Source organism: Papio anubis, chromosome 12, assembly GCF_008728515.1.
Source record: "Papio anubis isolate 15944 chromosome 12, Panubis1.0, whole genome shotgun sequence".
NCBI lineage: Eukaryota > Metazoa > Chordata > Mammalia > Primates > Cercopithecidae > Papio > Papio anubis.
In genome coordinates, this window is record NC_044987.1 from 40,944,552 (window position 1) to 40,968,133 (window position 23,582).

The 23,582-nt window shown below is 40.8% G+C and overlaps 1 protein-coding gene across 1 annotated transcript in view; it reads left to right on the forward strand.

The window, feature by feature from the left end:
- LOC110741266 overlaps nt 1-19,392 on the forward strand; it is a 202,718-nt gene extending 183,326 nt beyond the window's left edge. The window contains exon 4 of the mRNA XM_031653041.1: nt 17,311-19,392. The gene's annotated coding sequence lies outside the window, so the exon portion shown is untranslated. The remainder of the gene's footprint in view (nt 1-17,310) is intronic.
- Nucleotides 19,393-23,582: the final 4,190 nt, after the last annotated feature.

The window sequence follows — 23,582 nt, forward strand, 5'->3', positions numbered from 1 at the left end:
AAAATGGACCTTTAAAAGATAAACATTTTGATGTTAGTCACCTGGCAGGGACCAGATGCCAATTTACTGGGGACTTGCTTGGTGGAAGTTTAACAATTCTCAGGGGAAATAGTACTCTCGTATGGGTGTACTTGGTAATGATTTGAGACACCAGCTTCCAAATTATTTCCAGCTATTCAATAGCTTCAAGGCAATACTGAATTATTTATTAGAAGTTTCACAGGAAGTCACACTGGGGTTTCGGCAGTAGAATCTAGCACTCTTGGCTTTCAGAGTCCTCATTACCAAGCCTAATGTTTCTTGAAGAGCATATTCTAAAAGAAAATTTGAGTTGGAAACAAGAATAGAAACCATTGTCATTGGTTTAAAAGGTGTCATTTGATGTATTTTTTTTTTTTAAGTCCCGATACCAAGATGTGTTTGCGTATACATTTTCTGGCTAACGAAAATCTTGGTGATTATGGAGGGTATGAGACTGAGAGAAGAAGGATCTGGACCCAGTCTGCTACTCCGTGTGACACTGGCCAGGCACCTCATATAGGTATGTTGGACCATACAATCTCATGAGAGCTCTTATATCCCAGAGCTTCTGTGAACATACAGTTAACAAAATACCTATGTGAATGAATAGATTTACTTGGAGCTCAGAGAACCAATGGCACCTGGTGTAAGAGGTCTGAGGATAGAAGCTACAAGGTAGCCTGTGTATCTTCTCGTGATCTTCCCAGATCTCTATAAATGCAGTGGTTGCTACCAACCGGTCATGAGTCTAAACTTGTAAAGGTTAAGTTCAGTTTGATTGGTCCTGAGGCCACCATCTATTAAGTTTTCCTGGTCAGTTCAAGGACAGAGCAAGTACGCACCCATCCATCCTTCATGTGTCCTTCATGAGGTAAGATAGGGAACCTGCAGCCAGGCTCGTCTGTGAACTGGAGATGGTTAAGACACTGCTGTAGGTTGCTAGGAAAATTCAAGAGATGATTGTCCTTCCCTCTTCCCCAAAAGGGTCTCACACCGTTCATTACTTTTCAGAGGTAGAAAAATAAGGAAATCTTTTGAAATTATGGCTCTGAGGTTTTTTGTTTGTTTGTTTGGTTTTTTTTTTTTGGGAAGTCTACCATCACATTCCCTATATCTCTGCCTTGAATATATCCCATACAGAATATTTTTCAAAGATGTCTGCCTTTGAATGTATTTGAAACTGTCTAATTCTGTGTTCTGTACAATATTTCCCAGACTTTTGCTTAAACATTAGAAATGAGATACAGAATTTTGGGATCAGGAAGATGAATGAATAGCTTCCTCTAAATCTTTTGAGAGTATCTGTATTAGAATTGCAGAAGGGTTTGTACATCCTCTGGATCCGTGTCCCCTTTCCTCCGTGCTTGAAATAGCAGGCAGAGCAACTGTGCACGTATGGTTTGCCTCTACCTGGCAAAACTCTTACTGTCAGGCCTAACTTTTACGAATCTTAATGCACTTCAGTAGGCAGTCCTCTTCTGAGTATTTTCTCATTACAAGGCAAATGTCCCTCACTTCAGCGTATTTCAGTCTTGTCATGTGTATTATCTCCCTGCCTGCCAGTTCTTTGGAAAGGAGCCAGTCTTTTCAAAAAGCTTTTATTCCCTTGAACTGTTAACAACTTAAGGAATGTGGAACTGAGAGAGGATTTGGATGCTCAGCAATGTCATGGTTAAGGGTCTTCTCCTTCCCTTGTGTTCACTTTCCCATTGTTTCATAAAAGTTGTCTGCTTTTGAACTTTCCCACAAGGAAACTTTCATCCAACCTTTGAATATTCCCTTCCAACTGAAATAGGCACAACTGGTCACACGGGGATCACCCAGCTTTTTCAGAAACCATATTAAGTCATTTGGGATCAGGCTTAACCTGAAAGGCACTGACAAGTTTGGGTTGGAAAAAATTAAGAAAGCCCATTATGAACTCTTTTTTCAGACTCCTCCACCTTGAAATTTCTCTGTCTCCACCTGATTCTGTCAAAGGTCTGCCCATCTGTTGCATCCACCCCAATTCTCCAGAGACATTGAAATTTTCCTATCTCACACAGTCCTCCCAGATTAGATTTTAAAAGACATATTTAAAGCAAAAATGTACAAAACGTTGAAGAAAAAAAGGAAAAAGGAAGGCAAATATGAACAAAAGCTATGGCAACAGTTTTAACATCAGCAAAAGAAATATAAGGTGAACATGCCATGAGGGACAAAGGATGACATATACTAGTACTCTGAGAAAAGATTATGAATGTGTAAATATAGCTTCAAAATATATAAAGCAAGCGACTATTGACAGGACCATGAGAAGAAATACATCACAATTTTAGTTGTTTTTAAGGTAGCACTTTTAGAATTTGATAGATCAAGCAGATGAAAGGAGCACATATATAGAAGATTTGAATAATAACATTAAGCTTGATATGGTATATAAAACTAGATCCTTTTACTCAATGGAGAATTTAATTTTTTAAGAGTGCACATGAAAAACGTTAATAAAAATTCGCTTGGTTTTCAATTTTGGTGGAAAATAACCCACAGATTCAAGAAATTCAACAAACTGTAAGTAGGGTAAACAAAGAAAACCACGCCTAGGCATGTCAGAGTCAAATTACTAAAAACCAAAAATAAATAGTGGTAGGCATAGAAATCTAGCCTCAACCTTCTCTACCATTTAGCACTTGAAAAGCAATGCGTACAAAGTTCTCAGGGAGAAAAAGACCAACCCAAGAGCTCTTTTTATGTTTCCTTTGTATAATATGTTGCTCATTTAACAACTATTTTCAGTGTAATGACTATGTGTAATGACTTGGTACTGGGAGATACATCAGTGAGAAAAATATAAAATATTCCTGTCTTTATTAAATAGAGTACATTCTAGCAGGGGAACACATCAAACTAACATGTATAACTGCAATACATAAGCATTTCTAAACATGGAAGAATTAGGGACTATTTCTCATGAGTATTTTATGAAGAAACCATAAGAGGATAGTGTCCAAACAAGAGAAATGGAGAAGCTACAGGAAAATAACTTCCTATAGGATTATGATAAAATTAACTGTGCAAACTATGGTTTCAGAAATGTTATAACAAGTTGGAAGGGAGAAGATATGAGGTGGCATAAGTATTCTTTCTTGCTCTTTTAATGTTAGGACTTGAAATTATTTAAAGCTGATAATATACTTTGAAGTGTAAGGGTAAGTACTGAAAGAATAAATAGAAATAATATAGCCAGCTTATTTGGTGGAGGAGCAGTATGAAGTGAAGCACACTATTATTTTATTGTTGCTTATGTATGGTGTCAGTAGATAGAAATTAAGGAAATAGAGGATTAACGAATAAAGGTGCTAGACGAAAACATGGGGGAGAACTCCGTATCACTGGTCTGGGCGATGATTTTTTTGGATATGAACCCAAAAGCACAGACAACGAAGGCAAAAATGGACAAATGGGATTACCTCGAATGAAAAAGCTTCTGACCCAAGGAAACAATCAACAGAGTGAAGAGACATCCTACAGAATGGTTAAAAAAAAAGTGCAAACTATACATTTGATAGGGGGTTAATATCCAAAATATATACGGGGAGATGGTTAATGGGTACCCCCCAAAAATAGAATGAATAAGATGTGGTATTTGATAGCACAATAGGGTGACTATAGTCAATAATGTATATTAAAATAATGAATGTAGTTGGATTGTAACTCAAAGGATAAATGCTTGAGGGGGAATGGATACCCCATTCTCCATGATGTGCTTATTTGACATTGCATGCCTGTATCAAAACATCTCATGCACCCCTTAAATATATACACCTATATACTCATATAAATTTTAAAACCCCAAATATATATAAATATATATGGAACTCAATAGTAAGAAAACATTAGAAAATGAGCAAAAGACCTGAATAGACATTCTCAAAAGACATACAAATGGGCAACTGGTATATGAAAAAATATTCAACCTCACTAATCAGGGAAATGCAAATTAAAATAATATCACCCTTATACCTATTAGAATGGCTATTATCAAAAGGACAAAAAAATAAGTTGGAGAGGATGTGAAGAATGGAACACTTGCACACTGCTTGTGGGAATGTAAATTAGTGCAGCCATTATGGAAAATATGGAGGTTCTCCAAGACATTAAAAGTAGAACTACCATGTGATCTACCAATCCCACTACTGGGTACATAGTTAAAGGAAATGAAGTAAGTATGTCAAAGAGATATCTGTACTGTTATATTCACTGCAGCACTATTCACAATAGCCAAGATATAGAAACAACCTAAGTGTCCATCAGGGGATAAATGGATAAAGAAAGAGGTATATACGCAATGGAATACTGTTCAGCCTTTAAAAAGATGGAATTTCTGTCATCTGTGACAATATGGATGAACCTGGAAGGGTTTATGTTAAATGAAATAAGCCAGGCACAGAAAGATAAATACTGCATGATCTCACTTATATGTGTAATCTGAAAAGGTTGAACTCATGGAAGAGTTGCAGGGGCTGACGGAAGGGGGTTTGAGAGCTTTTGGTCAACAATACAAAATTTCAGGAGGAATAAGTTCAGGAAATCATTTAATACAGCATGGTGACTACAGTTAATGCATTCTTGAAAATTACTAAGAGTAGATTTTAAGTATTCTCATCACAAAATGACAACTATGTGAGGTAATGCGTATGTTAATTAGCGCCATTTAGCCATTCCACAATGTATACATATTTCAAAACAACATATACATGATTATGCACAATTTTTATCAATTTAAAAAGCTAAAAACCAACATTCTGGAGAGGCCATGGAGAAATGGGAATGCTTCTATGCTATTGGTGAAGGAATGTAAATTAATTCAGCCACCGTGGAAAGCAGGAGATTTCTCAAAGAATTTAAAACAGAGTTACCATTTGACCCACCATCCCATTACTGGGTATATACCCAAAGGAAAATAGACCATTATATCAAAAAGACACACGCACACATGTTCATTGCCATGCTGTTCTCAATAGCAAAGATGGGAAATCAACTTAGATGCCCATCAGTGTGAACTGGATAAAGAAAATGTGGCACATGGAATACTATGCAGCCTAAAGAATGAAATAATGTCTTTTGTAGCAACATTGATGGAGCTGGAGGACATAATCCTAACTGATACAGGAACAGAAAACCAGACACCCCATGTTGTCACTTATAAGTGAGAGCTAAACATTGAGCACCCATGGACGTAAAACTTAGGAACAATAGATACTGGTGGGCTACTAGAGGGGGGAAGGAGGGAGAGGTGTGTAGGTTGAAAAACTTACTACGTACTGTGCTCATTACCTGGGTGCAATATACCCATGTAACAAACCTGCATAGGTACTCACTATCTAAAATAAAAGCTGAAATTAAAAGGAAAAATCAGGAAATTATATGAAATATATAATGATCATTTGAAAAACAAATGAAAAACCTTTCCTGACAAAAAACAAGAGAAAAAAAATAACAAAGTAGCCATTAGTGAGAGACAGGACTAGCTGGATTTCCTAAGCCGACTAAGAATCCCTAAGCCTAGCTGGGAAGGTGACCGCTTCCACCTTTAAACAGGTAGTTTAAAGGGCTTGCAACTTAGCTCACACACGACCAATCAGATAGTAAGGAGAGCTCACTAAAATGCTAATTAGGCAACAACAGGAGGTAAAGAAATAGCCAATCATATGTTGCCTGAGAGCACAGTGGGAGGGACAATGATCGGGATATAAACCCAGGCATTCAAGCCGGCAACAACAACAGCCTTTGGGTCCTTTCCCTTTGTATGGGAGCAGTGTTTTCACTCTATGTCACTCTGTTAAACCTTGCAACTGCACTCTTCTGGTCTGTGTTTGTTACCACTCGAGCTGAGCTTTCGCTTGCATCCACCACTGGTGGTCTGCTCCTGATCCAGTGAGGCGCCCATTGCTGCTCCTGATCGGGCTAAAGGCTTGCTCTCGTTCCTGTATGGCTAAATGCCTGGGTTCATCCTAATTGAGCTAAACACTAGTCTCTGGGTTCCACGGTTTTCTTCCGTGACCCACGACTTCTGTTAGAGCTATAACACTCACCGCATGGCCCAAGATTCCATTCCTTGGAATCCGTGAGGCCAAGAAACCCAGGTCAGAGAACACGAGGCTTGCCACCATCTTGGAAGTGGCCTGCCGCCATTTTGGAAGCAGCCCACCACCATCTTGGGAGCTCTGGGAGCAAGGACCCGCTGGTAACATTTTGGTGGCTACGAAAGGACCTTCAAAGTGGTGAGTAATATTGGACCACTTTCGCTTGCTATTCTGTCCTTCCTTGGAAAGTGGAGGAAAATACCAGGCACCTGTCAGCCAGTTAAAAATAATTAGCGTGGCCGCCGGACTTAAGACTCAGGTGTGAGGCTATCTGAGGAAGGGCTTTCTAACCCCCAACCCTCTGGGTTGGACACATTGGTCTGCCTGGAGCCAGCTTCCACTTTCAGTTTTCTTGGGGAAGCCGAGGGCCGACTAGTAGCAGAAAGCTGTTGTCCCGAACTCCCAGCAGTAGCCGGTTGAAATCATGTCACAGCCAGAAGTTTCTACTCAACAGTCACCCATGCATGCACCTCTACCTTTCCTTCTGACCCATACCTCCTGGGTCCGGACCACAACTTTCTTGAAAGTGTAGCCCCAAAATTCTCCTTGCCTCTGAATCTACTGCCTCTGATCCCCGCCTCCTAGGTACTAATGGTTCAGACTTTCATTTCCTTTAGCAAGTTATATCTCCAAAGGGATCTAAGGAAGCTCTAGGATGCATCCTTAGACATCTAGGCTATAAACCCAGGGAGTCTTATCCCTGATATCCCTCCCGATTTAGGTATAAAGCTCTCGACATGGGCAGTTATGTGGGACCCATTACCCACCACCCTTGCTAGGGCCCCAAGTTTGTAATGGCTAAGAGAGAGAGATGGGGGTAGAGAGAGACGGGGGGGGGGGGGGGGGGGAGAGAGAGAGAGAGAAACAGGAAGTCAAAGAGAAAAAGAAAAAGATGGAAATAGTTAAAAAAAAAAAAAAAAAAGTGTGCCCTATTCCTTTAAAAGCCATGGTAAATTTAAAACCTGTAATTGATAATTGAAGGTCTTGTCCGTGACCCTATAACACTCCAATGCCACTTTGTTGTCAGTGTAAATAAGGGCGTAGCCCTAAAGCACTGAGGCCACTGACAACCCGTAGCTTTCCTATCAAAAATCCTTAACCCAGTAACCCAAGGATGGGCCAAATGCATTCAGTCAGTAGTGGCAACTGCTTTGCTAAAAGTAGAAAAATAACTTTTAGAGGAAAGTTTGTTGTGAGCACACCTCACCAGTTCAGAATTATTCTAAGTCAAAAAAGCAAAAAGGTAGCTTACTAACTCAAAAATCTTAAAGTGTGGGGCTATTCTGTTAGAAAAGGGTAATGTACCTCCAACCACTGATAATTCCCTTAACCCAGCAGATTTCTCAACAGGGAATTTAAATCTTAATTACCATACAAAGGTCCGACCAGACCTAGGAGGAAGTCCCTTCAGGACAGGAAAATAGATGGTTCCTCCTAGGTGATTGAGGAAGAAACCACAATGGGGATTCAGTAATTGGTAAGGAGACTCTTGTGGAAGCAGAGTTAGAAAAATTGCCTAATAATTGGTCTCCTCAAACATGCGAGCTGTTTGCACTCAGCCAGGCCTTAAAGTACTTACAGAATCAAAACACTGTCTCAGTCATGACTGCAAAGGTTCACTGCATGCTCTCTGAAATGAATTTGCATAAGAACTGTTGTTTATGCGAATGCATCTTGATGGGGCAGCTGGGTTGTTATGAAATACTCAGGAACCCAGCCCAGGTCTAGGACTCACCCCTGAGCGCAAAGGCAATGTTGGGCACGCTGATAAAAGACCGCTAGAATCCAGCAGCCCGGACCCCTTTCTTTGTCGTCAAGAGAGGCGGGAAAACAGGTGCAGGACTGCTACATCGGTGAGCGTAACTAATCCGATAAGCAGAGGTCCATGGGTGGTTACTCACCCTCAAAAGGAATAAGCGTTAGGACCATAGAGGATGCTCTAGGACTGATGCTCATTGGAAAATGACTAGGGGCGCTGGCATCCCTATGTTATTTTTTCGGATGGGAAATGTTCCCCGCCGAAGGCAAAAACGCCCCTAAGATGTATTCTGGAGGATTAGGACCAATATGACCTTCAGGTGCCAAGAAAGAAAAGACATATTCTTCTGCAGTACCACCGGGCCACAATATCTTCCTCAAGGGGGAGAAACCTGGCTTCTTGAGGGAAGTATAAATTGTAACACCATCTTACAGCTAGACCTCTTTGTAGAGAAGAAGGCAAATGTAGTGAAGTGCCATATGTACAAACTTTCTTTTCGTTAAGAGATAACTCACAGTTACGTAAAAAGTGTGATTTATGCCCTACAGGAAACCCTCAGTCTACCTCCCTACCCCAGTGTCCCCCTGACTCCTTCCCCAACTAATAAGGACCCCCCCCTTCAACCCAAACCGTCCAAAAGGAGATAGAAAAAGGGGTAAACCATGAACCAAAGAGTGTCAATATTCCCTGATTATGCCCCCTCCAAGCAGTGGGAGGAGGGGAATTCAGCCCAGCCAGAGTGCATGTACCTTTTTCTCTCTCAGACTTAAAGCAAATTAAAATAGACCTAGGTAAATTCTCAGATAACCCTGATGGCTATGCTGATGTTTCACAAGGGTTAGGACAATCCTTTGATCTGACATGGAGAGATCTAATGTTACTGCTAAATCAGACACTAACCCCAAATGAGAGAAGTGCCGCCATAACTGCAACCCGAGAGTTTGGCGATCTCTGGTATCTCAGGTCAATGATAGAATGACAAGAGAGGAAAGAGAACGATTCCCTACAGGCCAGAAGGCAGTTCGCAGCGTAGACCCTCACTGGGACACAGAATCAGAATGTGGAGATTGGTGCCACAGACATTTGCTAACTTGCGTGCTAGAAGGACTAAGGAAAACTAGGAAGAAGCCTATGAATTATTCAATGATGTCCACTATAACACAGGGAAGGGAAGAAAATCCTACTGCCTTTCTGGAGAGACTAAGGGAGGCATTGAGGAAGCATACCTCTCTGTCACCTGACTCTATTGAAGGCCAACTAATCTTAAAGGATAAGTTTATCACTCAGTCAGCTGCAGACATTAGAAAAAAACTTCAAAAGTCCACCTTAGGCCCAGAGCAAAACTTAGAAACCCTATTGAACTTGGCAACCTCGTTTTTTAATAATAGAGATCAGGAGGAGCAGGCAGAACGGGACAAATGGGATTAAAAAAGGGCCACCGCTTTAGTCATGACCCTCAGGCAAGCAGACTTTGGAGGCTCTGGAAAAGGGAAAAGTTGGGCAAATTGAATGCCTAATAGGGCTTGCTTTCAGTGCTGTCTACAAGGACATTTTAAAAAAGATTGTCCAAGTAGAAGTAAGCTGCCCCCTCATCCATGCCGCTTATGTCAAGGGAATCACTGGAAGGCCCAGAGCCCCAGGGGATGAAGGTCCGCTGAATCAGAAGCCACTAACCAGATGATCCAGCAGCAGGAATGAGGGTGCCCGGGGCAAGCGCCAGCCCATGCCATCACTCTCACAGAGCCCCAGGTATGCTTGACCATTGAGGGCCAGGAGGTTAACTGTCTCCTGGACACTAGCTCAGCCTTCTCAGTCTTACTCTTCTGTCCAGGACAACTGTCTTCCAAGGGGTCCACTATCCACGGGGTCCTAGGACAGCCAGTCACTAGATACTTCTCCCAGCCACTAAGTTGTGGAGCTTTTACTCTTTTCACATGCCTTTCTAATTATACCTGAAAGCCCCACTCCCTTGTTAGGGAGAGACATTCTAGCAAAGGCAGGGGCCATTATACACCTGAACATAGGAGAAGGAACACCCATTTGTTATCCTGTGCTTGAGGAAGGAATTAATCCTGAAGTCTGGGCAACAGAAGGACAATATGGACGAGCAAAGGATGCCCGTCCTGTTCAAGTTAAACTAAAGGATTCTGCCTCCTTTCCCTACCAAAGGCAGTACCCCCTTAGACCCAAGGCCCAACAAGGACTCCAAAAGATTGTTAAGGACCTAAAAGCCCAAGGCCTAGTAAAACCATGCAATAGCCCCTGCAATACTCCAAATTTAGGAATACATAAACCCAACCGGAGAGTGGAGGTTAGCGCAAGAGCTCAGGATTATCAATGAGGTTGTTGTTCCTCTATACCCAGCTGTACCTAACCCTTATACTCTGCTTTCCCAAATACAGAGGAAGCAGAGTGGTTTACAGTCCTGGACCTTAAGGATGCCTTTTTCTGCATCCCTGTATATCCTGACTCTCAATTCTTGTTTGCCTTTGAAGATCCTACAAACCCAACGTCTCAACTCACCTGATCTGTTTTACCCCAAGCGTTCAGGGATAGCCCCCATCCATTTGGCCAGGCATTATTAGCCCAAGATTTGGGCCAATTCTCATACCTCGACACTCTTGTCCTTTGATACATGGATGATTTACTTTTAGCCGCCCATTTAGAAACCTTGCACCATCAAGCCACCCAAGGGATCTTACATTTCCTCGCTACCTGTGACTAAAAGATTTCCAAACCAAAGGCTCAGCTCTGCTCACAGCAGGTTAAATACTTAGGGCTAAAATTATCCAAAGGCACCAGGGCCCTCAGTGAGGAATGTATCCAGCCTATACTGACTTATCCTCATCCCAAAACCCTAAAGCTACTAAGAGGGTTCCTTGGCATAACAGGTTTCTGCTGAATATGGATTCCCAGGTATGGTGAAAGAGCCAGACCATTATATACACTAATTAAGGAAACTCAGAAAGCCAATACCCATTTAGTAAGGTGAACACCTGAAGCAGAAGTGGCTTTCCAGGCCCTAAAGAAAGCCCTAACCCAAGCCCCAGTGTTAAGCTTGCCAACGGGGCAAGACTTTTCTTTATATGTCACAGGAAAAAGCAGGAATAGCTCTAGGAGTTCTTACAAAGGTCTGAGGGATGAGCTTGCAACCCGTGGCATACCTGAGTAAGGAAATTGACGCAGTGGCAAAGGGTTGGCCTCATTGTTTATGAGTAGTGGCGGCAGTAGCAGTCTTAGTATCTGAAGCAGTTAAAATAATACAGGGAAGAGATCTTACTGTGTGGACATCCATGATGTGAATGGCATACTCACTGCTAAAGGAGACTTGTGGCTGTCAGACAACAATTTACTTAAATATCAGGCTCTATTACTTGAAGGGCTGGTGCTGCGACTGTGCACTTGTGCAACTCTTAACCCAGCCACATTTCTTCCAGACAATGAAGAAAAGATAGAACATAACTGTCAACAAGTAATTGCTCAAACCTACACCACTCAAGGGGACCTTTTAGAGGTTCCCTTGACTGATCCTGACCTCCACTTGTATACTGATGGAAGTTCCTTTGTAGAAAAAGGACTTTGAAAAGCGGGGTATGCAGTGGTCAGTGATAACGGAATACTTGAAAGTAATCCCTCACTCCAGGAACTAGTGCTCGGCTGGGAGAACTAATAGCCCTCACTCAGGCACTAGAATTAGGAGACGGAAAAAGGGTAAATATATATACAGACTCTAAGTATGCTTACCTAGTCCTCCATGCCCATGCAGCAATATGGAGAGAAAAAGAATTCCTAACTTCCGAGGGAACACCAATCAAACATCAGGAAGCCATTAAGAGATTATTATTGTCTGTACAGAAACCTAAAGAGGTGGCAGTCGTACACTGCCAGCGCCATCAGAAAGGAAAGGAAAGGGAAATAGAAGGGAACCGCCAAACAGATATTGAAGCCCAAAGAGCCACAAGGCAGGACCCTCCATTAGAAATGCTTATAGAAGGACCCCTAGTATGGGCTAATCCCCTCTGGGAAACCAAGCCCCAGTACTCAGCAGGAGAAATAGAATGGGGAACCTCATGAGGACATAGTTTTCTCTTCTCAGGATAGCTAGCCACCAAAGAAGGAAAGATACGCTTGCCTGCAGCTAACCAATGGAAATTACTTAAAACCCTTTACCAAACCTTTCACTTAGGCATTGATAGCACCCATCAGATGGCCAAATTATTATTTACTGGACCAGGCCTTTTCAAAACTATCAAGCAGATAGTCAGGCCCTGTGAAGTGTGCCAAAGAAATAATCCCCTGCACTGCAGGCCATACATTTCAATCCCTATATCTTTAACCTCCTTGTTAAGTTTGTCTCTTCCAGAATCAAAGCTGTAAAACTACAAATTATTCTTCAAATGGAGCCCCAGCTGCAGTCCATGACTAAGATGTACTGCAGACCCCTGGACCGGCCTGCTAGCTCATGCTCTGATGTTAATGACATCGAAGCCACCCCTCCCAAGAAAATCTCAACTGTACCACCCCTACTATGCCCAAATTCAGCAGGAAGCAGTTAGAGCAGTTGGCCAACCTCCCCAATAGCACTTGAGTTTTCCTGTTGAGATGGGGGACTGAGAGACAGGACTAGCTGGATTTCCTAGGCCGACTAAGAATCCCTAAGCCAAGCTGAGAAGGTGACCACTTCCACCTTTAAACACGGGGCTTGCAACTTAGCTCACACACAACCAATCAGATAATAAGAAGAGCTCACTAAAATGCTAATTAGGCAACATCAGGAGATAAAGAAATAGCCAATCATCTGTTGCCTGAGAGCACAGTGGGAGGGACAATGATCCGGGATATAAACCCAGGCATTTGAACCAGCAATGGCAACACGCTTTGGGTTCTCTCCCTTTGTATGGGAGCTCTGTTTTCATTCTATTAAGTCTTGTAACTGCAGTCTTCTGGTCCGTGTTTGTTATGGCTCGAGCTGAGCTTTTGCTCTCTGTCACAGACCCGCTGCTGACTTCCATCCCTCGGGATCTGGCAGGGTGTCTGCTGTGCTCCTGATCCAGCAAGGCGCCCATTGCCGCTCCTGATCGGGCTAAAGGCTTGCCATTGTTCCTGCATGGCTAAGTGCCTGGGTTCATAGTAATCAAGCTGAACACAAGTCTCTGGGTTCCACAGTTCTCTTCCGTGACCCATGGCTTCTAATAGAGCTATAACACTTACCGCATGGCCCAAGATTCCATTCCTTGGAATCCATGAGGCCAAGAACCCCAGGTCAGAGAACACGAGGCTTGCCACCATTTTGGAAGCAGCTGGCCACCATCTTGGGAACTCTGGGAGCAAGGACCCCCCGGTAACATTAGGAAAAACTAAGACAAAATAAAAACTTATAAAATCATGACAGCACACATGAGTGAAGGAAACACAAGCTATACAGCTTCTATATACATTGGAAGTTAGGTATATTGAAAGTTATACATACATTGGAAGTTATTTTGAACCATTGATGGATATAGTGTAATGTAAAATATGACAGAAGCAAGACCAAACATAGCTGTCATATGTGTGAAAATGGTGTGAATATACTTATTCAAAGAAAAAAGACTTAAATTGGAATATAAAGGAAAACCTAATGCACATCTTATAAAAAAGATATACCTTAAAGTGATTCAAAGCAGTTGAAAGTAAAAATATGGACAAAAGTATATCAGTGATGCATCTAGAAAAAAGTAATACCATTAGAGCAGAGATCAGAGGAAAATTCATAGCTTTAAATATGTATCTACAAACAGGAAATTGTCAGGAAAACAAAGAGGAAGCAGTGGTTACAACCTTACTATTAAATAAAGTTGAATGGGAGCAAAAAGCATAAAAGAGATAAAGGGCACTTTGTGAAGTAAAGTATATAATTTATAATGAAGATCTAGAAATTATGAATATGTACAAAATGACCAAATTTATCTTACTTAACAGACATTATAGGAAATACAAAAAGTGATAGACAGAAACGTATTAGTAATTGGAGACTTTAGTGATTGGAGACTTTGAATCTTCTAAATCCATATCTTTTATTTACTTGCTGTTGGAGCAAATATATTTCATGGTTAGATTTTCAGACAATCTTAAAAAACCTATTTGAATTTTAGAACATTAGACATGAAAAGGTTCTTAGAGTTTACTGGCTGGATCTCCTACCACTTGCTGTTGAAGCAAGTAAATAAAAGATAAGGATTTAGAAGACAAAAAATATATCTGACTCATACATATCAAACTCTGTTCCTAAAAACAGAGGCTATGTATTTTTTTCCAAGTTTCAGAAACATTTATGAAAATTATTTACTAGTCTGGTGTGGTGGCTCACATCTGTAATCCCAGCACTTTGGGAGACTGAGGTGCGTGGATCACGAGGTCAGGAGTTCAAGACCAGCCTGGCCAACATAGTGAAACCCTTTCTCTACTAAAAATACAAAAAATTAGCCGGATGTGGTGGTGTGCACCTGTAATCTCAGCTACTTGGGAGTCAGGCAGGCGAATCGCGTGAACCTGGGAGGCAGAGGTTGCAGTGAGCTGAGATCATGGCACTGCACTCCCGCCTGGGTGATAGTGTGAGACTGTCTCAAAAACAAGAAGAAAAAAAAATTACCTGATGTATGTTTACCTCCTCTAAATCCTGAACTCCATGAGATTCAAAAAGAATTTGTCTTGTTAACCTCATTTTCCTAGAAGCTAAAAGAGAATATCAACAAATGTTTTTTAAAAAGTGAAAGAGCAGATAATTCACAAAAGAAAAATGCAAATGACCAGTATGCTCATAAAAAAAAAAGTACAACTCTGTAAACAAAAAATTTCTGTTCAAGTAACAATAGAATACCATTTTACCTATCAAATTGGCAAAGCTTTTAAAAAGCAGTGTGCTCTAAATCCTTTGCTTTATACATAAATGCATACGTAGATAATTTGTCAACTTTCCAAAATGTTGAGCTGAATAAATATGAAGAGTTCTCCCAATTCCCATTACCCTTGTGCAAACTTCCAAGTCAGCCATGGCCTGTGAGGAAATGCATTACATTTTGTTATGTCCCATCCTAACTTCCCCTGGATTTGTGAGTGGCCTATACCTAGGCAGGGTGACATGTCCTCTGGATAGACCCACCACATGGGTTGACCCACCCTGAACTGGGTCCCAGGAGCTCTGCTTAGCTGCTGTTGCCCATCATTGTCCCCATCTGCCCCACTGTACTGCTGTACCACGAGGAAATATCTCCTTGAGGCTCTTATTTAGTCTACTGCTGATATGTAAATTTGCTGCATGGAGCCCAAACCATATTTACATAGCAATTAAGGTCTATATTTCATGGTTAGATTTTCAGACTATCTTAAAAAACCTATTTGAATTTTAGAACATTAGACATGAAAGGTTCTTAGAGTTTACTGGCTGGATCTCCTACCACTTCCTGGAGCATCCTGATAGATTCTGATTAAGTATCTAGCATTAGGAGAGCCTAGAACTGGAGAAGATAGGCCCTAAATACTGTTGTTAACATTTAAAACAACAAAATAACATAAAATGGATTTTGAAGAAGATTCCATATCCAAATAAGGATATCTTTGATGATTTCATAATCCAAATAAGGATATCTTGTAGTTTCTCCTTCAAGTTAGGCTTGGGATTTGGCCCCTGCCTTAGAGTCTTTGTCATTACCTATAGTAATGATAAGAACTAATCCTAGCTACAATCAGAATAACTTGAGTCCATGTGCATGAAGTAGGCATGGGAGAGGAGCCTATGTCCCAGCTCTTAACTGGATAAGAATGATGACAAACTCAGGGAGGCTGAGACAGGAGAATTGCTTGAACCCATGAAGCGGAGGCTGCAGTGGACCAAGATTGCACCACTGCCCTCCAGTCTGGGCCACAGAGTGAGACTTTGTCTCAAAAAAAGAAAGATGCTGACAAACTCAGATATGTTAGACCCTTACAAGCACAATTCCTGTGTGTTGGCTCAGGCTGAATAAACACTTCTGTTAATGATGATGAGTTGAATACATGCTCCCTTCTAAAAGTAAAGCCATAGTAAAGTAAAAGGAAAAAAGACATACATTCCTAGTGAAGCAGGATATTTCCCTATCCTCTTTGCAAGACTCATGACAGGGGTGCCTGGTTTACTCAGGCTGCCGCTCTAAACTCCTCCCAGGAGGCAGCGCGTGAGCAAATGAGGTGGGAACTGGAGTGTGTGAATATTGGAATTGGTTGGCTGCTTTGGTGCCGGCAGGAGAGAACTCCATGCAGGCCCTGTGGCAGTGTCTAGGTTGGAGTACCTGTAACCCCCAAAGCCCCAGAGGGCATGTTACAGTGCTCTTTTAGCTGTGCCATCTGCAGATGGCTTAAGTGTTAACAGCTCAGTGGGCCCTTTGCCTCATCACATGAGGTGGCTGCCCTTCACCAGCAAGGGCAAAGGGCCAGTGTGACAGCCTTTTGTATCTGCACTTGTGGCTCCTGAGCTCTTGTGCGGTGTCCAGGAAAAATGAGGTTGCATGGGCGAAATGAAGGATGGTAAATGTAGGGGATTTTATTGCTGATGAAAGTGGCTCTCAGTGAGAAGGGGAGCCAAAACGGGGTTGGAAGGTAATCTTCCTCTGAAGTCTGGCTGTCTCCAGCTGTATTCTTCTTTGAAGCTATGCCGTTAAGCTGTCCATCTAAAGTCAAGCTGCTTCTCTCCGACATCCAGCTGTAGTCCTGACGTCCAGCTATTTCTCTGCTGGCTGAGTCTGGGGTCTTTATAGGCACAAGATGGGGAGGGGTGGGGTCTTGTGTAGTTCAGGAAAAAGCAACATTCGAGCAGGAAAACAGGGATAGAAGTTCTCATTTTTGGGACCTGGTTTCAGCTTTTCAGCTTGAGAGTGGGGTTTTTGCCAGGGACCCGGCCTTTCTTGCCTAGAATTTCTGTCTCCTGTCCCTATCACTAGCATAAAGAGAAAGGGAGCAGAGGTAAGAGCAGCTCCATTTTGAAAAATGGAAAGCAAAGGGATGAGTGGTAACTGCCTTAGCAGCCCTGAGAACAATGAGTTATGGTTGGCAGTGAGAGCATCTCAAAAGCAGCCCGACTGGCACTGCAGATCCCCACAAAGCTCAGGAATGGGTATATCCAGGTTATTCTGGAAGTGACTATGAAGGTAAAGCTAGAAAAAAGATGGTAGAAAGTCAGTCTAAGAACTCGTTAAACTGCCAGATTCTTTCCCTAACCATGGCAGAAGGCAGGTGATTCATTCTCAAGAGAGAGTAGAACACAGAGTCTCTTGGCTGAAGGCACCAGGTACAGTTGAAGGAATAAGTCTTGTATGAAAAATATGTGCTCAAGTAATGCACATATCAAATGCTGAGATCCTCAACCTTTTTTTTCCCCACCTGGCCCCCCAGAATGTGGCAAGGAAGAGTATGCCCTTCAGACAGAAAAGTAGAAGCCGCCTCTTTGAGAAATGTAACAGATCCAAGAGAAGAGACCTAAAGACACTAACATTGACGGCTACCCAAAGAAATCTATTTGGATTCCAGTAAAGCTCCTCCAGGTTAGTAAAATTCCACTGAGCCCACCCATGGGCACAGAGCTTTTTAGTGTACCACTTTTAAATACAAGCAGATGGCTAAGGATCATGATATATTTTTTAAAAGACAGAAGCCAACATAAGGAAACATTAAATAGCGATGCAAAGGAAACAGAGACCATACTGAATGACTGAATAATGATTGCTGTTTGGATCAAAATAAACTTCCTAATGTGAATGTGAATATACATGTTTTAAATATGGTTTAAAATTTGTTTTTCTGCTGCACAGTGGCCAAAACAGATTGTGAATGGAAAGGCTGAGAAAGTTAAAACCAATGTAAGCAATTCAAACAGAACTCCTTTTCAAAGAACAATCATATTTACCTGGACTGCAACACGTTTGAATAAAACACACAAGCTTCCATGAAGCATATAACTGGAGAAGGTGAACTCACGGTGCTGGTATTAAAACAAGACAAAGAGGATTTTGAATATTCCACATCTAGAGGTTACATACCCACTGCTCCTATCCCCTCCCAATTAGGATTGGGATGGACATTGTCCCTGTAGAGAAACCACTATTTCAATTATAAGAACCAAATGACTGAAAACACATTTGAGGACCTCTCTGTTTGGATCTCTGTAGTTTTAGCATTTAAAACACCATTGAATGAACATACAGTGTTTCTTGGTGTTTGCACTAAACTCTATAAACTACTACAGCCTGTGGGCCAAATCCAGCCTGCCACCTGCTTTTGAACAGATGGAAAGCTAAGAATAGTTATTTTAAAAAATTAAACTTCTTGAAATAACTGTAGATTCACATGCAGTTGTGGACAATAATACAGATAGATCCTGTATACCCTTTACCTAGTCCCCTCCACCCAATATTAACTTCTTCAAACCTATAGTACAGTATCTTAGTATGATCAGCACATTGACATTGATGCAGCCAAGATGCAGAACAGATCATCACAGGGTCCTCTCAGCTTCCCTTTTTATAGCCACATCCTATGCCCTCATGCTCCCACCCACTCTGTAGCCCCTGGTAACCACTAATCTGGTCTCTATTTCCATAATTTTGTCATTTCAAGAATGTCATATAAATGGTAGAGTACAGAATGGAACCTTTTGAGATTGACCTGTTTTTGCTCAGCATAATGCTCTGCAGAGTCCTCCAGGTTTTGCATGAAGCAATCGGTTTGTGTTTTTTCTATTGTTGAGCAGTATTCCGTGGTATAGAGGTACCACTTTTTTTTTTTTTTTTTTAAACCATTCACCTGTTGAAGGATATCTATGCTGTTTCTAGTTTTTGGCTATTATGAATAAAGCTGCTCTGAGCATTCACATGTAGGTTTTTTGGTAAACGTAAGTATTTACTTCTCTGGGATAAATTTTGAAGAGTTCATATGCTGGGTTGTATGGTAGTTGCATCTTTGGTTTTTTTAAGAAACTGCCCAATTATTTGCCAGAGGAGGGATACCACTGTGTATTCCACCAGCAATGTGATCAGTTTCTCTGTGTTCTTGCCAGTATTTAGGGTTGTCACTATTTTTTATTTTTAACTACTTTGACAAGTGTGTAGTGATAACTTACTTGGCTTAATTTGCATTTCTGTAATGGCTAATACTGTTGAACACCTTTTCATGAGCTTACTGGCCACCTATCTACTCTCTTCAGTGAAATGCATCTCACGTCTTTTCCCCATATTCTAATTGGATCCTTCATTTTTTTTCTGTTCAGTTTCAAGAGATCTTTATACATTCTAGATGTTAGTCTCCTGTTAGATATGTAGTCTGCAAATATTTTCTCCCAGTAGCTTTTCTTTTCACCCTCTGAACAGACTTTTTTTTTTAAGCTACCTACTTCAATTCATTTGTGGCTCCACTAGCAAAAGTTTTTTTTTTTTTTAAATTATACTTTAAGTTCTAGGGTACATGTGCACAAGGTGCAGGTTTGATACATAGGCATGCATGTGCCATGTTGGTTTGCTGCACTCATCAACTCATCATTTACGTTGGGTATTTCTCCTAATGCTATCCCTCCCCAAGCCCTCCACCCCGAAACATGCCCCGGTGTGTGATGTTCCCCACCCTGTGTCCAAGTAATCTCATTGTTCAATTCCCACCTATGAGTGAGAACATGCGGTGTTTGGTTTTCTGTCTTTGTGATAGTTTGCTGAGAATGATGGTTTCCACCTTCATCCATGTCCCTGCAAAGGACATGAACTCATCCTTTTTTATGGCTGCATATATTCCATGATGTATATGTGTCACATTTTCTTTATCCAGTCTATCATTGATGGATATTTGGGTTGGTTCAAAGTCTTTGCTATTGTGAATAGTGCCGCAATAAACATACATGTGCATGTGTCTTTATAGTAGGTAGCATGATTTATAATCCTTTGGGTATATACCCAATAATGGGATAGTTGGGTCAAATGGTATTTCTAGTTCTAGATCCTTGAGGAATTGCCACACTGTCTTCCACAATGATTGAACTAATTTACACTCCCACCAACAGTGTAAAAGCATTTCTATTTCTCCACATCCTCTCCAGCATCTGTTGTTTCCTGACTTTTTAATGATTGCCATTCTAACTGGCGTGAGATGGTATCTCATTGTGGTTTTGATTCGCATTTCTCTGATGACCAGTGATGATGAGCATTTTTTCCTGTGTCTGTTGGCCGCATAGATGTCTTCTTTTGAAAACTGTGCATATCCTTTGCCCACATTTTGATGGGGTTATTTGTTTTTTTCTTGTGAATTTATTTGAGTTCCTTGTAGATTCTGGATATTAGCTCTTTGTCATATGGGTACATTGCAATTATTTTCTCCCATTCTATAGGTTGCCTGTTCACTCTGATGGTAGTTTCTTTGGCTGGGCAGAAGCTCTTTAGTTTAATTAGATTCCACTTGTCAATTTTGGCTTTTGTTGCCATTGCTTTTGGTGTTTTAGTCATGAAGTCCTTGCCCATGCCTGTGTCCTGAATGGTATTGCCTACGTTTTCTTCTAGGGTTTTTATGTCTAACATTTAAGTCTTTAATCCATCTTGAGTTAATTTTTGTAAAAGGTGTAAGGAAGAGATCCAGTTTCAACTTTCTACATATGGCTAGCCAGTTTTCCCAGCATCATTTATTAAATAGGGAATCCTTTCCCCATTGCATGTTTTTGTCAGGTTTGTCAAAGATCAGATGGTTGTAGATGTGTGGTGTTATTTCTCAGGACTCTGTTCTGTTTCATTGGTCTATATCTCTGTTTTGGTACCAGTACCATGCTGTTTTGGTTACTGTAGCCTTGTAGTGTAGTTTGAAGTCAGGTAGCATGATGCCTCCAGCTTTGTTCTTTTGGCTTAGGATTGTCTTGGCAATGTGGGCTCTTTTTTGGTTCCATATGAACTTTAAGGTAGTTTTTTTCCAATTCTGTGAAGAAAGTCATTGGTAGCTTAATGGGGATTGCATTGAATCTATAAATTACTTTGGACAGTATGGCCATTTTCATGATATTGATTCTTCCTATTCATGAGCATGGATTATTCTTCCATTTGTTTGTGTCCTCTTTTATTTCGTTGAGCAGTGGTTTGTAGTTCTCCTTGAAGAGGTCCTTTACATTGCACATTGATTTTGTATCCTGAAACTTTGCTGAAGTTGTTTATCAGCTTAAGGAGATTTTGGGCTGAGACAATGGGGTTTTCTAAATATACAATCATGTCATCTGCAAACAGGGACAATTTGACTTCCTCATTTCTTAACGGAATACTCTTTATTTCTTTCTGTTGCCTGATTGCCCTGGCCAGAACTTCCAGCACTATGTTGAATAGGAGTGGTGAGAGAGGGCATCCTTGTCTTGTGCTGGTTTTCAAAGAGAATGCTTCCAGTTTTTGCCCATTCAGTATGATATTGGCTGTGCGTTTGTCATTAATAGCTCTAATTATTTTGAGATATGTTCCATCAATACCAAGTTTATTGAGGGTTTTTAGCATGAAGGGCTGTTGAATATTGTCAAAGGCCTTTCTGCATCTATTGAGATAATCATGTGATTTTTGTCATTGGTTCTGTTTATGTGATGGTTTACATTTATTGATTTGTGTGTGTTGAACCAGTCTTGCATCCGAGGGATGAAACCAACTTGATCGTGGTGGATAAGCTTTTTGATGTGCTGCTGGATTCACTTTCCCAGTATTTTATTGAGGATTTTCACATCGGTGTTTATCAGGGGTATTGGTCTAAAATTCTCTTTTTTTGTTGTGTCTCTGCCAGGCTTTGGTATCAGGATGATGCTGGCCTCCTAAAATGAGTTACGGAGGATTCCCTTTTTTTTCTATTGATTGGAATAGTTTCAGAAAGAATGGTACCGGGTCCTCTTTGTACCTCTGGTAGAATTCGGCTGTGAATCTGTCTGGTCCTGGACTTTTTCTGGTTGGTAGGCTATTAATTATTGCTTCAATTTCAGAGCCTGTTATTGGTCTATTCAGAGATTCAACTTCTTCCTGGTTTAGTCTTAGGAGGGTGTATGTGCCTAGGAATTTATTCATTTCTTCTAGAATTTTCTAATTTATTTGTGTAGAGGTGTTTATAGTAATCTCTGATGGTAGTTTATATTTCTGTGGGATCAGTGGTGATATCCCCTTTATCATTTTTTATTGTGTCTATTTGATTCTTCTCTCTTTTCTTTATTAGTCTTGCTAGCAGTCTATCAGTTTTGTTGATCTTTTCAAAAAACCGGCTCCTGGATTAATTGATTTTTCTGAAGGGTTTTTTGTGTCTCTATCTCTTTCAGTTTTGCTCTGATCTTAGTTATTTCTTGCCTTCTGCTAGCTTTTAAATTGGTTTGCTCTTGCTTCTCAAGTTCTTTTAATTGTGATGTTAGGGTGTCAATTTTAGATCTTTCCTGCTTTCTCTTGTGGGCATTTAGTGCTATAAATTTCCTTCTACACACTGCTTTAAATGTGTCCCAGAGATTCTGGTATGTTGTGTCTTTGTTCTCATTGGTTTCAAAAAAATCTTTATTTTTGCCTTCATTTCATTATTTACTCAGTAGTCATTCAGGAGCAAGTTGTTCAGGTTCCATGTAGTTGTGTGGTTTTGAGTGAGTTTCTTAATCCTGAGTTCTAATTTGATTGCACTGTGGTCTAAGAGACAGTTTGTGATTTCTGTTTTTTTACATTTGCTGAGGAGTGCTTTACTTCAAACTATGTGGTCAGTTTTAGAATAAATGTGATGTGGTGCTGTGAAGAATGTATATTCTGTTGATTTGGGGTGGAAAGTTCTGTAGATGTCTATTATATCTGCTTATTGCAGAGCTGAGTTCAGGTCCTGGATATTCTTGTTAACCTTATGTGTCATTGATCTGTCTAATGTTGACATTGGGGTGTTAAAATCTCCTATTATTATTTTGTGGGAGTCTAAGTCTCTTTGTAAGTGTCTAAAAACTTGCTTTATGAATCTGGGTGCTCCTGTATTGGGTGCATATATATTTAGGGTAGTTAGCTTTTCTTGTTGAATTGATCACTTTACCATTACATAGTGGCCTTCTTTGTCTCTTTTGATCTTTGTTGGTTTAAACTATGTTTTATCAGAGACTAGCATTGCAACCCTTGCTTTTTTGTTTTCCATTTGCTTTGTGGATCTTCCTCTATCCCTTTATTTTGAGCCTATGTGTGTCTTTGCATGTGAGATGGGTCTCCTGAATACAGTACGTTGATGAGTCTTGACTCTTTATCCAATTTGCCGGTCTGTGTCTTTTAATTGGGGCATTTGGCCCATTTACATTTAAGGTTAATACTGTTATGTGTGAATTTGATCCTGTCATTATGATGTTCGCTGGTTATTTTGTCTGTTAATTGATGCAGTTTCTTCATAGCATCGATGGTCTTTACAATTTAGCCTGTTTTTGCAGTGGTTGGTGCTGGTTGTTTCTTTTCATGTTTAGTGCTTCCTTCAGGAGCTCTTGTAATGCAGGCCTGATGGTGACAAAATCTCTCAGCATTTGCTTGTCTGTAAATGATTTTATTTCACCTTTATTTATGCAGCTTGGTTTGACTGGATATGAAATTTGGGGTTGAAAATTCTTTTCTTTAAGAATGTTGAAATATTGACCCCCACTCTCTTCTGGCTTCCAGAGTTTCTGCCGAGAGATCCGCTGT